A 22,276-nucleotide genomic window follows, 5' to 3' on the forward strand; every position below is an offset into this window, starting at 1 on the left:
ATGAACTGACAAACAGTTAACTAACTAAAAATTAAAATTTTAAAAGTTAAGTAAAATAATTTTGCCAAAAATGAAGCAAGGAAAACATTTAATTATTTGAATAGGCTTAAATCTTACTATAGTCAAACATTTAATTTATTTATCTACTTTATATTTGTAAAAAAAAATTTAGTAAATAAAAACATTTTAACTACTCATGTCACAAAATATTATGGCAGTTATCACTTTATTTTCATATATTAAAATAATTTAAAATTTATTTACAGTCAACCTTAGCAATAGTGAAATAATTTGGGTGAAAGATGATTGATCAGTATTGAATGACTTGTATGGTTTGATTTTCAAATAGCTGAGATATTTTGAGTTAAAGTCAATCTTAGAGTTTACTTACAAATTCTTTGGCTACTTAAAGCTGTATAACTAAACCCACCACTTGTTCAATAGTAGTATTTATAGTTCACCCACACAGTAAAAAGCGTGCTAAAATCATACTGCCAACGCTTTAAACAGTCATGTGACCACAAATAATTATCTTTTCTGTCTTCGCTTGCAAAACCAAAGAGTGGTGTTCAAATTTGTCTTTTATGCATATTGTGTTGCGCCTCATCCCATTTGTTTTGGGAAGATATTCACCTTTAGTTTGTTAATTTTCTTGATCTCTTATTTTTTGTAAGATATTTGCTTTTAGTTCATTAAATTCTCGGGTCTTTTTTTCTTCTTTTTCTTTTGCTTTTTGGAACATATTGGCCTTCAGCTCCTTAATTTCCCAGATCAACTGACTTTCTAACAGTCAGCTGTTGTCACTGTTCAGTGAGAACACTTGCTCTTTTAGTTTCCCATTTTATTTCATTAAAAGATCTATTTTCTGGTTCAAGTTTTTCTAATCACATTCCTGCAACCGCTGTGTATGCTTTTCTTTGACTTCGTAGAAAGATTTGGTCTCCCCTACAAAGTTTTGATGAACATTTTGCAATTCTGACTCAACATTTCTTGTATCTTGCAGACATCTTTCTGTATTGACTTTATGCTGCACTGGCGCCATCCTCTAAGCCAGTTGCTCGATCGGGTGATGATCTCCTGTGTCACTATGGTGCTTCACACTACACTGGAACAGTAGTTCCGATTTTGGTGGGATCACTGCTGTCTGTAATGCTTTCACTTCACCACCAGCAATAGTCCGCTTTACCACTTCGACAGGGACTAATCTTCCTTTCACCCAAATCTTCATGGAGCAGAAATCCAGTTGAAACTCTATAGATGCCAAGTAGTCCAGACCTAAGAGACAGGGATACTTCATCACCATGTAGACTGGAAGCACAACCTTTTGTCTGCAACTTCTGTCAGGATATCAACCTGTCCTCTCTGTTCAGTACAGTGCCTGGTAACACCACACAACTGCTGTGATGACTCTGGTAGGTCTTGATGCTGTGACATGTTGGGTCTCACAAAAGTCTGCTCCGAGGCTGAAACAATCACAAGGCAACACTTCTGGCTGTCAATTCTATCATCCACTTGTATGCTGTCAATTACAGTCCTTTTACATCTCGGGGTTGGGACTTCTTTGGAATATTCAACTGGCAGCTGCCTCTTAACACCAGCCCCTTCTAGTTTACTGACTCTCCTTTGTCTTTCATTACCTTACTATCCTTCTTTTGAGTAGGACAGTCAAAATTGAGATGTCCCTGTTCTCCACATGTCCCACACTCTCTCCTAAGTGTGAACTTTTTACTACTGTCTTGCCTCTCTTCAGGCTGTAACAATCTTGCATCTTGTGTCCTGGCTTCCCACAGTGCCAACAATTTATTCCAACCATCTCATTTTTTCTTCTTCAAACAGCTTTCTTTTTTATGTCCGACCTTCTCACAGTACCAACAACTTTCATTAAATCTTCCTGCTTCACATACTTGCCCCTTCTTTGCTTTGAATCCAGAAATGTAGTCCACCTGCAATCTTTCGGTGCTAGACCTTACATAAAACTCAAATTCCAAAGCTGTAGCCAATGCCTCTTGCGTAGTATTCTACACTGCTTGTTTCACTTGAACTTTGAGCTCTGCACTGCCCAAAGCATCAATAAACTGCTCTTTCAGAAGAAGAGCCAAAAGTTCCTGGGCAAGCTGTTGTAGTGATTCTCCTGTATCTCTTACGTGGGTCTGAAATAATACCCTGTACACTTCACTCAGGTACAAAATGCTACATTTTCTCTCTAACACTTCAACTAGTGAAGAATAACAGATTCTGTCCTCCATAGACAACTGGCTCAGTACCTCCAGTGCAGCGTCCTTTAGACTAGTAGCAAACTGAACTGCTCTTTGCCCATCGTCCCATCCATTCTGGTCAGCCAATAGCTCAAACTGGACAAAGTTGGCCTCCCATGACACTTTGCTATCAAATTCTTGCGGCTGCTTCTTAATGGGGACTCTACTGTGGCCTTGCACTTTTTTTTGCACCACATTTTTAGCTACTTGAAGTTGTATGACTTTTTTTGTATCTAATATATTTTAATGAGGTCTTCACCAAAAGATTCTACTTATTGAGTTCTTTTAAACAGTCATAATTAAAGTATAGTTTTTCTTTCAAATAACTAAGAAATTACGAGTCAGGGTAAATATTGGACATTACTCTTCCATTTTTGGCCCTACATTTTTTATCATAACGTTTTTTCTACTGAAACAAATTTTGATTATTTTATGTCAAAATGTAGCTTACCACTGGTCCATCATAGTGCAAAAAACCAAATTTTTGGCTACTTAAAGCTGCATAACTTTTTCACCAAAAGATTCTACTCAAAGAGTTCTTTTAGAAAGCTATAATTAAAGTATAGTTTGCTTTTTAAATAACTGACAAATTACAGATCAAAGGAAATATCAGATGTTACTCTCCCATTTTTGTCCCTACATTTTTTATCATAACTTTTTTTCTACTGAACCAAATTTCAATTATTTTACATCAAAATGTAACTTTGCACTGGTTCATCATAGTGTAAAAAACCAAATTAAGATTGAGCTGAAACTGAATTAGTGGTAATGCATCAAATTAGCCACATGTGAATAAAAGTTGACCTTAATATTATTCACCCACTGCCATGTGTGAATGATATATATATATATAGGCATGGCTGTGTGGTAAGAAGCTTGCTTCCCAACCACATGGTTCCAGGTTCAGCCCCACTGCATAGAACCTTGAATAGATGTCTTCTACTATAGCCTCGAGCCAACCAAAGCCTTGTGAGTGGATTTGGTAGATGGAAACTGAAAGAAGCCTCTCGAATATATACACATATGTATATATTTGTATGTGTGCATTTCTCTCCCCTCCGTCATTTAACAACCGATGGTGTGTCTACATCCCTGTAACTTAGTGGTTTGGCAAAAGAGACTGATAGAATGAGTACTAGGCTTACAAAGAATAAGTCCTGGGGTCGATTTGTTCAACTGAAGGCAGTGCTCCAGCATGGCCAAAGTCAAATAACTGAAACAAGTAAAAAAACATATATATATATATATATATATATATACTGAGGACATGCATAAGCTTGAAAGGAATGAAGCCAGTATGCTCTGCTAGATGTGTAATGTCAGTGTGCATACATGACAGAGTGTAAGCACCCTGAGAGAAAAGCTGGATTTAAGAAGCCTCAGATGTGGTGTGCAAGAGAGATGACTGCGCTGGTATGGTCACATGTTGCAAATGGATGACAGATGTGTGAAAAAGTGTCACACCCTAGCAGTTGAGGGAACCTGTGGAAAAGGTAGACCCAGGAAAACCTGGGATGAGGTGGTGAAGTATGACCTTCGAACACTGGGCCTTACTGAGGCAATGTCTAGTGACCGGGACCTTTGGAGATATACTGTGCTTGAGAAGACCTGACTAGCCATGTGAGACCATAGCCCATGGCCTATGCCAGTGGGTGTAACCAGCCCATTTATGAATACTCCTCAGTCATTGGACAATAAACCTTGCTTGTGAAGACCTATTGAGGCAAGTGAAATCAAAATCAAAATTGCTGACGTGGCCAATGACAGTACCGCCTGATTGGCACTCGTGCCAGTGGAACGCTAAAAGCACATCCGAACATGGGGTGTAACTGGCTCACTTATGAGTACCCGTCATTCATTGGACAATGAACTTTGCTTGCAAAGACCTATTGAGATAAGTGTAAACAAATCAAAATCGCTGATGTGGCCGATGACAGTACCACCTGATTTGGCACTCATGCTAGTGGAACATTGAAAGCATATCCAAGCGTAATCGTTGCTAGGGCCATGGATTGGCTCCCATGCCGGTGACATGTGAAAAGCACCATTCGAGCGTGATTGTTGCCAGAGTCGCCTTACCGGCACATGTGCTGGTGGCACGTGAAAAACAACATTCGAGCATGGTCGTTGCCAGTGCTGCCAGACTAGCTTCCATGCAGGAAGCACGTAAAAATACCTTTTGAGCGTGGTTATTGCCAGAACCGCCTGACTGGCCCTCATGCCAGTGGCACGTAAAAAGCACCCACTATACTCTCAGAGTGGTTGGTGTTAGGAAAGGCATCCAGCTGTAGAAACTTTGCCAGATCAGATTGAGCCTGGTGCAGCCTCTGGCTCACCAGTCCTCAGTCTAACTATCCAACCCATGCCAGCATGGAAAGCAGAATTTAAACGATGATGATATATACATCTATACACACACAACACACACACACACACACATATATATACACAGACATTTGAATTAATTTTTATAATCCAGCTGTCCTTTCACACATAATTTTGTCTATCTTTAAACCATGACCCTGAAGTGACTTATATATAAGGGAGCTGTTATTGCTTCTGTATATCAGAAAATGCATATAAGTCGAAACAATTTGTTGGCCTTTTATTGTTTTTTAAATAATTGTTTGTTATATAATATTATGCTATATTATATTCATAGTATATCAGGTAATATTATAAATAAATTATTGGATTGTCAATAGTATCTCTCTATTTAAATTTATCTTTGTAATTGTATTATACGAATATTCATATGGTATCCAGCTGATGTACCAGTGAATTGGATGTTTAACACACCCCTTTGAAGGATCACTTTTCCTCAGTTTGTTACTTTATACACACATATATACATGCATACACACACACACACACACACACACACACACACATATATATATATATATATATACACACATATATACATATATATACATATAAATCTACATATATACATGTATATATATACATATATATCTACATGTACATGTACATGTATACATATACATCTATACATATACATGTACATGTATACATATACATCGCTACACATACATCGCTACATATACATCTACCATCATCATCATCGTTTAACAGCCATTTTCTATGTTGTCGTGGGTTAGACGGTTTGACTGAGGTCTGGAGAGCCAGCAGCTGCACCAGGCTCCAGTCTGATCCAGCAGTGTTTCTACAGCTGGATGCCCTCCCTAACACCAACCACTCCGAGAGTAGTAGGTACTTTTTACGTGCCACCAGCAGAGGAGCCAGTCAGTGGGTACTGGCATCGGCCATGTTTGGTTGGTGCTTTTTATATGCCACCGGCATGAAAGACAGGGTGTACTGGCATCAGCCACGTTTGGTTGGTGCTTTTTATATGCCACCGGCACAGAAGCCAGTAAGGGAGCACTGGCCACAGTTACAATTTTGGTTTTCCTTGACTCAACAGGACTTCTTATGCATATCATATCGCATGACGTATCAGGGGGTACTCTTAACTGGGTTGGACATGCATGGCTGCGATCTCACTTTAGCTGCCAGGTCTTCTCAATCACAGCATATCTCCAAAGGTCTTGGTCTCCTGTCATTGCCTCTGTGAGGCCCAAAGTTCGAAGGTCATGCTTCACCACCTCATCCAATGTCCTCCTGGGTCTACCTCTTCCACAGGCTCCTTCCACAGTTAAGGAATGGCACTTCCTCACACAGCTGTCTTCATTCATACATAACACATGACCATACCAGTGCAGTCGCCTCTCTTGTACACCACATTTGATGCTTATTATGCCCAACTTTTCTCTCAGGGCACTTACACTCTGTTGTGTATGCACACTAACATTACAGATCCAGTGGATCATACTAGCTTCATTTTTTTCAAGCCTAAACATGTCGTCAGCAGTCATGGCCCAATGTTTCACTGCCGTGTAGCTTGACAGTTTGCACACAGGCATCATACAGTATACCTTTCATCCTGAGCGAGAGGTCCTTAGTTGCCAACTTAAAATCAGAATTTTATGCTAAATTTCAGTAGAAGAAATACAAAAAAAAATGCTTAAAAAATGCTAAATAAGAAAAAAAATAATAAAGATTAATTATATCAAAAAGCTAAATTTTTATTTACTTTCTTTAACTATATTCAGCATTGAGAAATAATTTCTTGAATTTCACTGATTTGATCAGATTCAGCTGCAGCGCCTAGGTCTTGACTTCTGTATACATTCAAGGTCCCAATCTTGTTAATATGTGTTGTGGAATATCAAAGTTTTTGCAACATTTGCCATACCTTTTCAGGCCACATTTTATAGACAGTATTGATCTAAGCATAGGAAGATGCATTTTGTTTTCCAATTTTGATTTGATTACACCCATACTACTGAACAACCATTCAATTTCTGCATTTGAGTTTGGCAGTGTCAATAGATTAATGGCAAAATTTACAACATCTCTAAAAGGATTTCCTCCAGTAGCATCTTTATATTCCAAGACTTCCAGCCAAAATGCCTCAGTATTAGACGTATTTGTCCATTTAACTAAATGAATACTATTAAACTGAATTTCAATTGAAGCAATTTTTTCTTCATCTAAATGCATTGCTTCTAAGACAGGTAAAATTGGTTCTTTGAAATGATGCAAAATATTCTCTACTGGAAAACATTTGATATTCCTCAGTATATCAATATTTCCTGGCAAACGGTGCTTGAGCTCTTTATAAAGGCAGAGTAAAAATAGTTGTGCTCTTTTGCGAACATCGTTTTCTTCGGTGGCTGTTACAGACTTCTTGATAATCATTTCTGCTATCTTTCTCTCGAATCTGTAGCCTAAATTTGGTTTAGGATCCAGAAATTTTTCAATAGAAGCATCTGGATCAAGAGGATCAGTTCTACATGTTGGCAACGGATTTGATCAAATTTGAAAGATTGTCAAGTAATTCTGTTTTGTCAACAGTGTTTGATTCAAACAGTTTATTCACTTCCTGAATATATTTTAAAATTGGATGCAAAAATAAAAGGTAAAGTTCATTCCTAGAATCACAAAACATTTCATGTAATGTTTGTACTGTAAAGCATTTTTCTTTTGTAGTTGTAGTTTGGAAGTGAGTTTGCAATTCAAACCATTGGCTTAAAATTTTATTTACTGCTGGTTCTATAGACAGCCACCTAGTTGTACAAGAATTCACAATCTTCAAAGACTCTTTATCACTGATAGAAAATTAAAGTTGTTTGTAGGTACTTTATCTTGTTGAAGAATGAGAGGACCATTTATAGGTTTCGGATACTAAAAATTCTAAATCTATGGGCAAGCATTCAGCACAAGTGTGTAATACTGCCAACTGTAAACAATGACATATACATTGATCAGATCATCTCATAAGTTCGGTCAAAATTTTGAATAAAGAAAACAAGTGATCAAATATTATATTTAATTGAAATTTAATCATCAATGTACATTCCCTGATTATCTATGACTTCCTTCCATCTATTTACAAGCTTTTTAATCCCATCAATGTAAAACTCTTTTGGTTTCAAAGTGAAGAACTCTGAAATGTCAGTTTCAACCTCCTCCTGGCTTGCAAAAGTTATGTCCCCCAAATGATTCTGTAAACTATGAAAAAAATGGTAGTCTGAAGGAGCAAGGTCGGGAGAATAAGGTGAATGAGGAATTTTTCCCAACCAAGCTCTTCAATCTTCTGTGATGTGATCTTTGCAGCATGGGGTCGCGCATTGTTCTGATGAAACATCATTCCTTTTCAATTCACTAAAGCAGGTCTTTTTTTCTTCAAAGCTTGGTTCAAATGCTCTAATTGCTGATAGTAGACTTGAGCATTGATTGTTGCATTAGTAGTAACAATTCAAAGTGAATTACTCCTTTGCAATCCCACCAGACAGAGAGAAGAACCTTTTTCCCATGACATTCCCTTCTCGGTTGTGGTTGAGCTTTTTCCCTTTTACCAAGCCACTGTTTACGATGTTTAACATTTCGATAGAAGATCCACTTTTTGTCACCAGTCACAAGTCTGTCCAAAAAGGGTGAAATTGAGTTTGCGAGAATGGAGAGAACAGCAGATGTCAACTCAGGATTTGCTGTTGCTTTCAGACAATTCATGAGGCACCCATTTTCCGAGTTTAGGAACTTTTCCAAGTTGTTGAAGATGGTGATGAACAGTTGTCTGGTTTGAACTAAGCTTTATTGCCAATTCTTCAACTGATAATGCAGGATTTTCTTCAAGTAATGCCTCAAAGAGCTTATCATCAAACTCAACTGGACGTCCTGTTTGATCTTCATCTTCAAGGCTGAAATCTCCACTTCTGAATTTTGAAAACCATCTTCTACAAGTTCTTTCATTCAAGCATTCTTTCCCATAAACTGAGTGTATGTTTCGAGTCGCTTCAGCTGCAGAGTTTCCGTTTTTGTACTCATAAAGCAATACGTGCCTCAAATGCTCTTTGGATACTTCCATGTAAGAAAGGGTTTTAATCAAAGAAATTTTAATTCTATTATTCTGTAAAATAATATTTAATTAGTTTAAATGTACACAAATGCATAAACATAATTTTTAATTCCATTAGACATTGTAAAATACTATTATATTTCATTCAATTTTAAAAAAGGTAAAATCAGACAGAACTTATGGGATGACCTGATAAGTAGAAGTAATGATGGAACTTCTTTTAATTTCTGGAAACCCCATTGTTGACTCCTTTCATTACTCTAACATTGTTGGTTCCTATTGCCAGTAAATTTTTTGTATCTAATTTCTTTTTCACTAATTCAATTTTTAAGGCATCTACAATGCCATCTGCATCACACGTTTCTAAAGATACCATACTGAGATATGTATGTACCACTTTTTTGTGAGTGTCACTATAATATATGATAACAATTCCTAACAACTTGTTTATCGATCTATCATTTGGATTCATCTTTAATAACAGGCTAAATTTCCTATCTCCTGTACCAGAAATCAAATCTCCATCAAAATATAGAACTACAACATTTCTCACAACATTTGCACATTTTGTACGATGCAACTTCACTTTGGACATATCACTATCAGACATATAATTCTTACATAACTCTATTAACTGATCACAGCTATTAAATGAGGAGTGGCAACAAATAAACATTGCTAAATTTGCTTCAAGCATCTTATCATATTTGGTTTTAATAAAATTGGTAAGAAGAATCATTTGCTGTGGAGTTGATGCCTTATGTTTCTTTGCTTCGCAGTGGCTTACTATAAACCTGGGAACATCATATTTCGCTTCCAATCTTACTTTTAATGTCTATTGGTAAAACCACAAATATAACTACAATATTTGAATCCACGATCCCTTGACCACGAGTCTGCTGCTCTAACCACTAGGCCATGTGCCTCTACAAAAAAAAAAAAAAAAATATGTAATGACCAGTATTTATACCAGTAATTTTATTCAGCTGAATACATGTCATTGATTGTTTGAAATTACCGAAACACGACAACTTTAACACGAAATAACTTCGAAAATAGAAACTTTTCTCAACAACGCTAAGAGTAAAAGATGTTTTATATGACACGTTCTACCAGTATCTGAAGTTCCAAAGTGTTTGGTTAAAGAAAATTAATTAATCGAGTTGCCCATCAAAAGGAAAAGATCCTATATATATATATATATATATATATATATATATATACCATTATTTCTAAATCTCTCAGAGAGAGATATTCAGTAACAATTCTTTAAAGTAAAAGCTAATTGCCAATATAATATGACTGTCCTTGAAGGAATGTTGTTACTGTCACATTAACCTGAAGAAACATCATTCTTAGCTGGCTATATGACACACTATCTGTGTCCTTATATTTTCAAATAGGGAATTCAGCATCCCCACCCAGCACAAAACAACATCTGTGGACTATTTTTAGGGTTATTGTCCTTTATCAACACAGAGTAGCTGCTTGGCCAGATGGCACTGCTGAACTCATGGTTGGGGCTAATGAACAGTAACAACATCCCTTCCAGGACAGCCATATTATGATGGCAATTAGCTTTTACTTTAAAGAATTGTTACTGAATGTCTCTCTTTCTCTCTCTCTCTGAGAGATTTAGAAATGATAGTATTTCTATTTATATATCAGTGGCTGCGTGTCAGTTTGAAATCTATATATTCAAACTGTGAGTTCGGCAGTTTTTGCGTTGTAATTGAAAATTTGCTGTTACCAAGGTTATGTGAGTTCGTTCCACAGTTTTGGCTGGTGCTGTAGTTTTTTTGTGTGAGGCGTTTCAGCGGTTTTTTTCTGGTGAAGTTGTCCCTCAACGGTTTGAGGAAGGATGGCTGAGACTTATTCGGACGTGAGTGAGTCAGAAGTGTCAAATTCAGAACTGTCATCGTCTGGAGAGGAGCTGATGAAGATGGACAGAGCTATAAAAGTGAAAAGTTTTGCGAAAGTAACGGAGGTGCCAAAGAAAGAGGTAAGCCTCAAAAATTTGAAAAATTATGAAAAAATTCTAAAAAAAAGGAAGGCGGTGACATGAAATTGTCACCGCCACAAGAAATACTAAAGGAAATGGAAGAAAGGAAGATGGCATACAAGGTCTATTCTCTCAAGGAGAAAAGGTTAGAGAATGAACAGACGGAGGAAATTGAAAAGACATTGAGGCCCATCTGGCAAGACATAGTGTATCTTGCCAGAGGAAGCCAATACAGCACTGTTGAGGTGTATTTTAAGAACAAGGCAAAAACAAAGGAAACCTCAGCAAAATCGATGGAAACGGAAAGGGTAATCCTTCTACCCACATACCTTGGAAGAATCCCCCCTGAAATAGACGTAGCTTGGGTGGCAGCAGCTGTGCTTCTAGGAAGTGAGAAAGAGGTTGCCGTACTCTAGGCTACAGAAATGGAAGCCATTAACTGGCATGGTAAAATCTTGGAACTAATAATACAGAATAAAGTGGAAAACTTAGAGTTGCTCGCAGAAACAGTAACAGTTGGTGACACAATAATGAAAGTGTGGGTAGAGGGCAGAATTCCTTGTTGCTATAAATGTGGCCAAAAAGGCCACATTAGAGCAGACTGCACTCTGAAAAATAGGCCAACCCAGAAAAGAGCAGAGAAAGAACTGGAAAAGATAGAAGAAAGAAAGGAGGAAAATGGATGGAAAGATGAGGGAAGAAAACAGGGGAAGAGGAAAAAAGGACAGCTTAAGTGAACCCCAGCCCATACCCTCTCAACCCCACCCTCCCCCTGCAGACACCAAACCCACCCATTCCCCCTCCGACACAAAAAAGGAAAAAAGAACAGTAGTCACACAAAAAAATCAAAACGACCTTCCCACTTGTTTTGTTTGCGCCTTATTGAAAGGGGTAAAATAAGACGTGGTAGATAAACTAGTGCAATGGAAAGATGTAAAAGTCATAGACATGAAGGGAATAAAAAAGAAAAAAATGGTTTTCGGCGCATTGGTGCCAGGACATAGGATGAAAATTATAAGAGACTGTAAAGAAAGTGCGGAATATAGACAGATAGTATTCAACATAAATGAAGTACCGGACAGAATAGATTATGATAAATTACTGGATATATACGGTATTAACTTTAATTGGATTTGAGTTCATTTAAGAAAAAAGAATGATACAAAAAGGAAAAAGAAAGAAAAAGAAAAAACGATTTCGTTGAAATGTAAGGTTGAAAAGAAAAGGGAGGTCACGGTCCCATCTTGGAGCGGGGTCAAGATGGCTGCCTCATATCATTATATTATATTTGTTTATTCATTTTCACTTGTTTGTCCCCACATGTCTATGTATGTCCCCTCTGTGTTTGTGTTTGGGCCTTGTGCCTTGAATAAAGAATTAATCTGGCCAAGCAGCTTCTCTGGGTTGATAAAGGGCAATAACCCTGGAACTAGTCCCCACATGTTGTTTTGAGCTGGGTGGGAAGGCAAGACTCTCCCCCACTGAACCACCCTTAAAAAATTTTTTTTTTTTTGACACAAACCCCACTTTTCGGCTATGGGGCATATGAATCTGCAAAAAAATGGGCAAAAATCAACATTTCTAAATTACCTGCCATTTCCTTAATTTCTAACTTTTTTCAGAATTTTTTTTCTCAAAATATGCTGAAAAATACGGTTACGGTTTTAGGGTTAGGGTTAGGGTTTTAGGGTTAGGGTTTTAGGGTTAGGGTTTTGAGGTTAGTGTTGGGGAAAAGTCAAAATTGAAGCAGTTGGGGGGGAAGGGGGGAAAATTTCCCAATGCCAATTTTTGGCAATTTTCCCGGACTTCCATATCCAAAAACGGGGATTTTTGGCAAAAACAATTACAAAAATAAACAAATTGGGAGAAAATGAGAGTGGGGGATGGATGGAAGTCTTTCCGGTGAGGATGCTGAATTCCCTGTTTGAAAATATAAGGACACAGATAGTGTGTCGTATAGACAGCTAGAAATGATGTTTCTTGGGGTTAATGAACAGTAACAACGTCCCTTCCGGGACAGTCATATTATGTTAGCAATTAGTTTTTACTTTATATATATATATATATATATTTATATATATACACATACATACAGTGATACCTCGCAGCACGAGTTTAATTTGTTCCATGACCAAGCTCGTTTTTTATTTACTCGTTTTACAAATCAATTTTCCATATTGAAATTAACTAAAATATAGTTAATCTATTCCAGCCCTGAAAAATCACCCAAAAGTAATTTTTTATGGGTTTTAAAAGAGAAAATGTGTAGTTACAAGTAAAATGACATTTATGAAATAGAAACTGCAAAAGAAATACATAAACTGGTTTCATTAATCTTAAAGCTGGGACAATTTGTGCGCAAACAAGATGATTGAGCAGGGAGGAGGAGGATTACTGTTTGGAAGGAGAGTCTCCTTCCATTAAGGCTTTAGGAAGAACAACTTCTGGCATTTTCTCTCTCAGTTTGCTTCATTTAGGCTTTTTGGACACACTTTCTTCACTTTTCACACTTGCAGGTCATTTCATTAGAAACATATCAAGAGAAGTCTGCTTGTTCCTGCCTTTCAAAATGTTACGAAAATGCACCCGAGCAGTGTCATTAAATAAAGTACCTACACAACTTGTAGCTACTTTTTCAGGATGATATTTTTCTAGAAATTCAGAAACAAACCAAGATCCTAATAAGTAGGAAGGTAGATAAAACACAAACCCCTTCAGGTAGATGGCCCTGCTCAGTATGTAGAAAAGGAGTAGGTAGTAACTCTATAAGATGTACCCGGTGCAAGCTATGGACACATAAGAGGTGCAGCAACATCAAAGGCAGGTTAACTAGCAAGTTAGTTTTTGTTTGTGGCAGATGTTCAGGTGCAATAAAGACTGTAAACAAACAGGAAACAACCTCTATCTCATTCCAGGGTGAAAAACTAGAGGTAGTCGATAGCTTCCGCTATCTGGGCGACCAAGTTAGTAGTGGGGGTGGGTGCGCTGAAAGTGTAGCTGCTAGAATAAGAATAGCCTGGGCAAAGTTTAGAGAGCTCTTACCCCTGCTGGCGACAAAGGGACTCTCACTCAGAGTAAAAGGCAGACTGTATGACGCATGCGTACGAACAACCATGCTACATGGCAGTGAAACATGGGCTGTAACTGCTGAGGACATACGTAAGCTCGCAAGGAATGAAGCCAGTATGCTCCGTTGGATGTGTAATGTCAATGTGAATACCCGTCAGAGTGTAAGTATCTTGAGAGAAAAGTTGAACATTAGAAGCATCAGTTGTGGCGTGCAAGAGAGACGATTGCGCTGGTATGGACATGTGGTGAGAATGGATGAGGATAGCTGCGTGAAAAAGTGCCACACCCTAACAGTTGAGGGAACCCGTGGAAGAGGTAGGCCCAGGAAGACCTGGGCTGAGGTGGTAAGGCAAGACCTTCGTACATTGGGCCTCACCGAGGCGATGACTACTGACCGAGACCTTTGGAAATGTGCTGTGCGTGAGAAGACCCGGCAAGCCAAGTAAGATCGTTGCCAGTGCCCCTGGACTGGTTCTTGTGCGGGTGGCACATAAAAGACACCATTTCGAGCGTGGCCGTTTTCGTGCGGGTGACACGTAAAAGCACCCACTACACTCTCTGAGTGGTTGGCGTTAGGAAGGGCATCCAGCTGTAGAAACTCTGCCAAATCAGACTGGAGCCTGGTGTTGCCATCCGGTTTCACCAGTCCTCAGTCAAATCGTCCAACCCATGCTAGCATGGAAAGCGGACGTTAAACGATGATGATGATGATACTGCCACTCTGCCAACAGTGCCTTTATGTCACTTGTAGAGATAGCATTCTCTGCTACACTGTCCTCCTCGAGGGAACTAATCTTTTCTACCGCATTCAAATGCTGCTGCTCCTGAAGCTGCAGGAGTTCATCTGTCATCAGCTCTTACATGCAAGCATACGGAAATATAGCAGGCTGGGAAGATGGTCTTCTTGTAAAAATTGCATGACTTATATATAGGCACTGACATGGCTGTGTGGTAAGAAATTTGCTTCCCAACCACATAGTTCCAGGTTCAGTCTCAGTGCCTGGCACCTTGGCAAGTGTCTTCTACTATAGCCTTGGACCAACCAAAGCCTTATGAGTGGATTTGGTAGATAAAAACTGAAAGAAGCCCATTATATATATGTATGTATGTCTATATGTGTGTGTGTGCCTTTGTGTCTGTGTTTCTCCTTCACCATTAGTTGACAGCCAGTGTTGGTTTGTTTATGTTTCTGCACCTTAGCAGTTCAGCAAAAGAGACTGATAGAATAAATACCAGGCTTAAAAGAAAGAAATACTAGAGTCAGTTCATTCGACTAAAAGTTCAAGGTGGTGGCCCAGCATGGCTGCAGTCTAATGACTGAAACAGATAAAAAGATCTAAGATATATATGTATATGTATATATATCTATCTATTTATTTACATATATTTATATATATATATATACATACACACACACACACACACACACACACACACACACACACACACACACACACACACACACACACACACATACATACATACATATATATATATATATATATATATATATATATATATATATATATATATATATATATATATATATATATATATATATATATATATATATATATATATATATATATATATATATATATATATATATAGGTGCAGGAGTGGCTATGTGGTAAGAAGCTTGCTTGCCAGTCACATGGTTCCAGGTTCAGTCCCACTGTATGTCACCTTGGGTAAGTGTCTTCTGCTATAGCCTCAGGCCGACCGATGCCCTGGGAGTGGATTTGGTAGACAGAAACTGAAAGAAGCCTATCATATATGTGTGTGTGTGTGTGTGTCTGTGTATTTGTGTGTCTGTGTTTGTCCTCCCACCATTGCTTGACAACTGATTGGTGTGTTTACATCCTCATAACTTAGCAGTTCAGCAAAAGAGATGATAGAATAAGTCCTGGGTCAATATGTTCAACTAAAGGTGGTGCTCCAGCATGACTGCAGTCAAATGACTGAAACAAGTAAAAGAATAAGGCACAGACATGGCTGTGTAGTTCAGAAGTTTACTTCTCAACCACATGGCTTTGGACTCAGTCCCACTGCATGGCACTTCAGTATGTGTCTTCTACTATAACCTCTGACCAACCAAAGTCTTATGATCGATAGAAACTGAAAAAAGTCCATCATGTGTGTATGTATGTATCATTTTACTTTTTTATTCTTTTATTAGTTTCAGTCATTTGACTGCGGCCATGCTGGAGCAACACCTTTAGTCAAACAAGTTGACACCAGGACTTATTCTTTCTAAGTCTAGTACTTATTCTATTGGTCTCTTTTGCTGAACCACTAGGTTACGGGGATGTAAACACACCAACATTGGTTGTCAAGTGATGGTGGGGGAGAAACACACACACACACACACACACACACACACACACATCTATATGATGGGCTTCTTTTAGTTTCCATCTATCAAATCTACTCACAAGGCTTTAGTAGGCCTGAGGCTATAGTAGAAGACACTTGCCCAAGGTGCTACACTGTGGGACTGAACCCAGAGCCATGTTGTTGGTAAGCAAGCTACTTACCATACAGCCACTCCTGCAATATATATATATAAATATATACCCACATTTAGGAACATTATAAAACTTAACCTCTGGTCTAACTCATATGAGATAATAGATTGGTTTAACCAAATTGCTGGAAAATGAAATTCATCCAATTAAATATATCCAGCTACTATGCCTCTATTAACCTATCCTCCTCAACAAAGCACTTATTTTCACCATGAAAATCTCTAAGCTATCTAGAGTAGTTTAGTACCAGCCACCAGAAAGTCTATCATAGTATTCGAAGGAAAATATTGCGTAATAAAGGAAAGGCCAGATATGTTTGATATAAGCATGGGATCAAGCGACTCTGCCCAGGTAACGGATCTAGTAGTGAGTGCTGACGCTCTGTTCACCTTGCATAACCCTTCCAAAGTTGAGAGGGAAAGATACAAGACAAAATTACTCAAGTTCTTCAATGGCAAAGGGCTATTCATCTCAGTAGAGAAGGAACACACCGTAGTCAACTTGTTAGATGTTACACTAGTACTGGCTTATTCAAACCATATTACAAACCTTAAATATATAAATATGACAACCTTAAATACATAAACTATAAATCACCCCAAGTGCGAAACCCAGTCCATTGTCAGAATCATTTCCACCCACTTATCTAGACAGTTGGCTAACAAAGAGATAATAAAACTAAACAGGAAATACTATAACAAAGCATTAGAGGAAACAGGATACAAAGATAAATTAGTGTGTAGCCCAGGGAACCAAATGAAAATAGATCAGTATAAGGTAACCCATAGGATAAGAAGTTGTACCCAAAATAATGACTATAACAAGATAACCCCCCTCCATAAGAGGATAAAGAAAACAATAAGGAAAGAGAGGGACGCATACATAGGACACAACAAAAAAAATATGCAAGTTGGACAGTAGTAAAAAAGATACAAACATGAGGGAATCTTGGATGGAACTACCAAGTAGAAATAATGGTAGAAGCAATAGTACACTGAACCTTAGAAGCGAAGTAAACTACTCCAAGATTACACATACACAAAACACTACAAAGAAACACAATAGCAAGAGCTCCAGACATGAGGACAGCTACCACAGAAGAAGGAAAAACCCTAACATTAACCCCACACAATACATAATGATACCCAAAGTAATAGGAATTCCAGGACCACTCTATGGCACAATGCTGGATTTGGGAAACAAATAATTTCTAACATTCCAAAGCAGTTTTACACCACAATTGAGAAACACTTCCCCAAGTCTATCAAATATCATAGAATATTCAATACATACAATGTCCAGCTCACATTTTCCACTAGCCACGACCTAGTGCAGATAATGGCAGCACCCAATGCAAGAAGACTATCTTACTTCTGAAGGACCGATGAAAATAGTAAACTAGACAAAGAAAATTACCCCATTAACAGAAATAGTGACAATGGTAACCCAGGTGACTGGCCAAGAATAGTTAGTAACAGCAGAGATTCGAACACTAACACATAACACACACTGTAGTAGGGTATCATAATACAGTAAGGGCCAGCAGTCAAGGAAAGACAACTTCAACACAAGCCTCTCCTCCACAAAACAGGGCATGAGAGTCGCTAGAAATAGCAACCCACAAACACCTATGGATTAGAAAGCTTAGGAAAAATAGATCAATAGGAATGAAAGCAGGAACTACAACATGATAGATAGAAAGAACTGAGAATTAGGTCTCTGTAATTGTTCTAGGAATAAAGTATGCCCCTTAAGCTCTAGATGTTTGATGAAGAACCTAATGTATGGATGTAAGATCATTTCTGAGGGAAAGATGTACTTCTATATAGGGGACAGTTTGCTAAATTTCAAAAAGGACTAGCAAATCATTTAGATTCATTTAGAGAGAGAAGTTGAACGGCATGAACTTAAGTAGACTGATCTGGTCACTTAACAATAGGAACCATAGCTCTACCATAGAGTGGAAGATTATAATGGAATGGAAGGTTTATGATACCTGAGGAGTATCTCCTTTTCCCATTATAATTATTTTTGTTGCTAGTATACATTCCTGATAATATTACCATCCAGTGAAATGAACACAGAATTACCTATCAGAGGAATTTACAGTGAGAATGACAACTCCTTTACTAATTGATGCAGTTAACCATAACCTGGGACATAACTGTGAGCCACCACAGTATCCACCTGGATAATATATCCCTCTAAACTCACACACACACACACACACACAAGTGTGTGTGTGTGTGTGTGTGTGTGTGTGTGTAGATATGTATATATATGTGTGCATGATTGTACATTTGAGTCTCCTTGTTTTAATATCACATTGTAGTTAAGAAGTATCACTGTCTGATAAGCTTTTTCATTCATTTCCAATATTCTGCAAAAAACATGTCTGGCTGTGGGCAAATATTACCCTGCATTAAAACAGCTGGTTGCAGATTTTCTATGGCCAGACATCCTTCCTGTCACCAACCATCACTTGTTTCCAAGTAAGATAATATTTTTTAATGGCCAGACATTTTTTCAAGGAAGATTGGAAATAAATGATGTCACCAATATGATGATTATACTCACAAACATCATATAATGTAAGGACAAGGAGACATACACACACACACACATATACATACATACATGCTTACATACATGCATACATGCATACATGCATACATACATACATACATACATATATACATACATACATACATACATACATACATACATACGTATGTAAGGCTTCTTTCAGTTTCTGTCTACCAAACCCATTCACAAAATTTTGGTCAGCCAGGCGCATATAGTTGAAGGCACTTGCCCAACTTGTAACACAGTGGGACTCAACCATGTGATTGGGAAGCAAACTACTTAACCACATAGCCACACTTGCACCTGTGTAATTATGAGAAATTTTTCTTATATTTTTGGCTTGTTTTTTACCTATTTAACCTTGATGTTTTGAGAGAGTTAAACTGAAGTGTGTATAGTAATGGCAAAACACCAGGGCTAGGGCAAAACAGTATGTAACTAAACCATAGTTGTGTTTCAAGAACAATATGGTGGCTCGAATGACAGTCAAAAAAAGCCCTTTGATACAAATTTATTTAATGAAACATATCAGTTGTTTTTATTTTTTTATTCATTAAATTATAATTTTTTTTGACAACATAGGCATGGTTGTGTGGTAAGAAGCTTGCTTCTCAGCCATTTGGTTCTGGATTTAATCCCACTGCAATTCATCAAGGCAGATTCTTTTATGACCAGATGTTCTTCCTGTTGTCAACCCTCACTTGTTTACAAGCAAGGTAATATTTACCAATTCATAGAATACATATCTGACCATGGAAAAATGAAGGACACTTCTTGAATGACAGTGACACCTATTTACACTTATCACATGATGTCAAAGCAAGAAGATATAAACATAGCCTCACACACACACACACACACACACACACACACACACACACACACACACACACACACACAGCATGCTTCTTTCAGTTTCTGTTTATCAAATCAACTCACAAGGCTTTGGTTGAACTGTAGTAGAAAATAGTTGCCCAAGTTGCCATGCAGTGAGACTGAACCCCAAACCATGTGGTTGGGAAGCAAACTTCATCACCACATATCATCATTTACCAACCATTTTCCATGATAGCATGGGTAAGACAGTTTGACTAGATCTGGTAAGCCAGAGATCTGCAACAGGCAGCTGTTTTGGCTTGTTTTCTACAGCTGGATGCCCTTCCTTATGCCAACCACTCCACAGTGTACTGGGTGCCTTTTTACATCACTGACACAAGTGCCTTTCACATGTCACCAGCTTTAGCTACAACTATGATTTCACTTAGCTTGATATGTCTTCTCAAGCACAGTAAATCACCATACTTTATTATTTATTGTGGTTTGTAGGGAAGAGACTGGAAAACCCAGACAGGACTAGTATAATCTCTGATGGATCTAATGTATTATCTTATAATCTTGGATGTAAACTGTGAATGTTGCAGAAGTGTTGAATCTGACAAGTTCTTATAGCAACCTTACATATATAAAACATTGCCAGAACTCCAACCTAAACACTGAGCTTCCTATTCAATGCTTCAGTTATAATCAGTTTCCAAATATCTAACAAAGCTAAAAAAAAAAAACTTGCATTGGAATATTAATATGCAGTCATCCTGGATTCCATCCAAAAGATGATCATTAGGTTGGTAAAGACTCATTAACATGCTAAAACCACCTCTTCACAAGCGTACTGTATCTCCTTTCTTTATGTAGACTCACTAACAAACGTGCCCCTCCCTCATGAACATACTGCTTCTTCTCTTAGTGTCAATCTGTATGTAGATTGAATAGACAGATAGATGGGTGGATAGTTAGCTAGGCTGGTGAATAGCTATGAGTACACAGGTAAATAGTTTGTTAGATTAACATAGTAAGAATTATGATTGTGATGGAGGGAGAAACAGTGTCACAGGTGGTAACAAGACAAGACAGAAGTAAGAAGGGTTTTGCCAGCATCATTTCTTTTCTAAATAATAGCAGTACATTTACCTGACATAAACCCTAGGTAGATGTGAAGAGGAAATGGAGACGGTGAGATGATTGCAAGTTAAGCTGTCAATCACCACCAACACCATCACTACCACCTAAACCACCACCTCTGCTAACACAGTCACCATCACCAACACTGCTTCGACTATGACAATTACCACTATCACCACTACTACCCATTGCTATTACTATTATCACTATCACCATTAGGTTATTCCCGTGACAACCAGCTGTATCCATACTACTGCCATCACACCTACTATCAACCTCATTGTCACTGTCACCACTACCACTGCTGCTGCCATCACCACCACCACCACCACAACTTACCCATCAACCTTAACATGAACCATAAGTCTTTTTTTTTTTTTACAGGTTGTTGAATTCAGAGCTGAGTTAATCAATAAATCTAAAGGCTCACTTGATGTGGAAGAACAAGGAGATATACGGTATGAAACATTAATTTACAGAGAGGCAGAGAGAACATGACCATCATCTATATGTCTGAATATAAACACACACACAAACACACACACACACACACACACACACACACACACACATATATATATATATATATATATATATATATATATATATACCCCCCACACACACACACATATATATATACCCCCCCCCCCCACATGAAGAGCTGTTTTAACGATGCGTCCTGCCTAGCTCTTCGAAACGCCGGTGTTAAAACGGAGGTAGCTGATGAAGTAGAATGTTCTCTATGTGGCTTGTGTGTTTACTCGTCTCTGTTTTGTTTGCAATGTCCTGTACCCAGATATGCACCTATACATACAGGTGGATGTCGGTATGCACATACCTGTACGTATATATGCATATACTCATTTACTATTTGTTTTTACATGATTGAACGCAGCGTCTCCAATTGTAAGTAGTTTTTCGTAACTTCATATTTTCCGACGCTACTCTATCTCTTTCTCTTTCTCTTCTTCTATCATTTTCCCCCCTCTCATTCTTCCTCTTTACTACTACGTATCTCGCTTTACCCCTCTCGTTCTTCCTCTGTTACTACTACGTATCTCTTTTTTCCCCCTCGTACTTCCTCTCTTTCTCTTTTCCTCTAGTTGCTCACCCATTCTTCTACTTCCTCCCTTTGTTTCTCCCTCTGCCACTCTCTCTTCCCCTTACACCGGCATGGTCACATGCTTCCGGTCAATAATCCTTTTCTTCCTTGGCTGTCGCCGAGCAAACACACAAACCATTTCATCCCTACTTTCAAGTTCGTGCCTCACAGCGTTCATACACAAACAATTTTTCTCGTCTGGCCGTAAAGCCTTTTCTGTTTGTTTTCCTGTCTTGTTTTTTGTCCGCCACAACATTCCTCCATGGCAAGATTTAATTTGTGTATACAAATTTAATTTGCGGTCCATGGGAAGAGCTGTTTTAACGATGCGTC

General features: G+C 38.1%; 1 protein-coding gene across 4 annotated transcripts in view; it reads left to right on the plus strand.

The window, feature by feature from the left end:
- LOC106883385 (peroxisomal 2,4-dienoyl-CoA reductase [(3E)-enoyl-CoA-producing]) overlaps positions 1–710 on the plus strand; it is a 62,921-nt gene extending 62,211 nt beyond the window's left edge. For all 4 annotated transcript variants that reach the window (XM_052969568.2, XM_052969569.2, XM_089355124.1 and 1 more), the window contains one exon: positions 1–710. This exon is cut by the window's left edge and continues 4,554 nt beyond it. The gene's annotated coding sequence lies outside the window, so the exon portion shown is untranslated.
- The last annotated feature ends 21,566 nt before the right edge of the window (positions 711–22,276 follow it).

This window comes from Octopus bimaculoides, chromosome 7 (assembly GCF_046866305.1).
Source record: "Octopus bimaculoides isolate indiv1 chromosome 7, ASM4686630v1, whole genome shotgun sequence".
Lineage (NCBI taxonomy): Eukaryota > Metazoa > Mollusca > Cephalopoda > Octopoda > Octopodidae > Octopus > Octopus bimaculoides.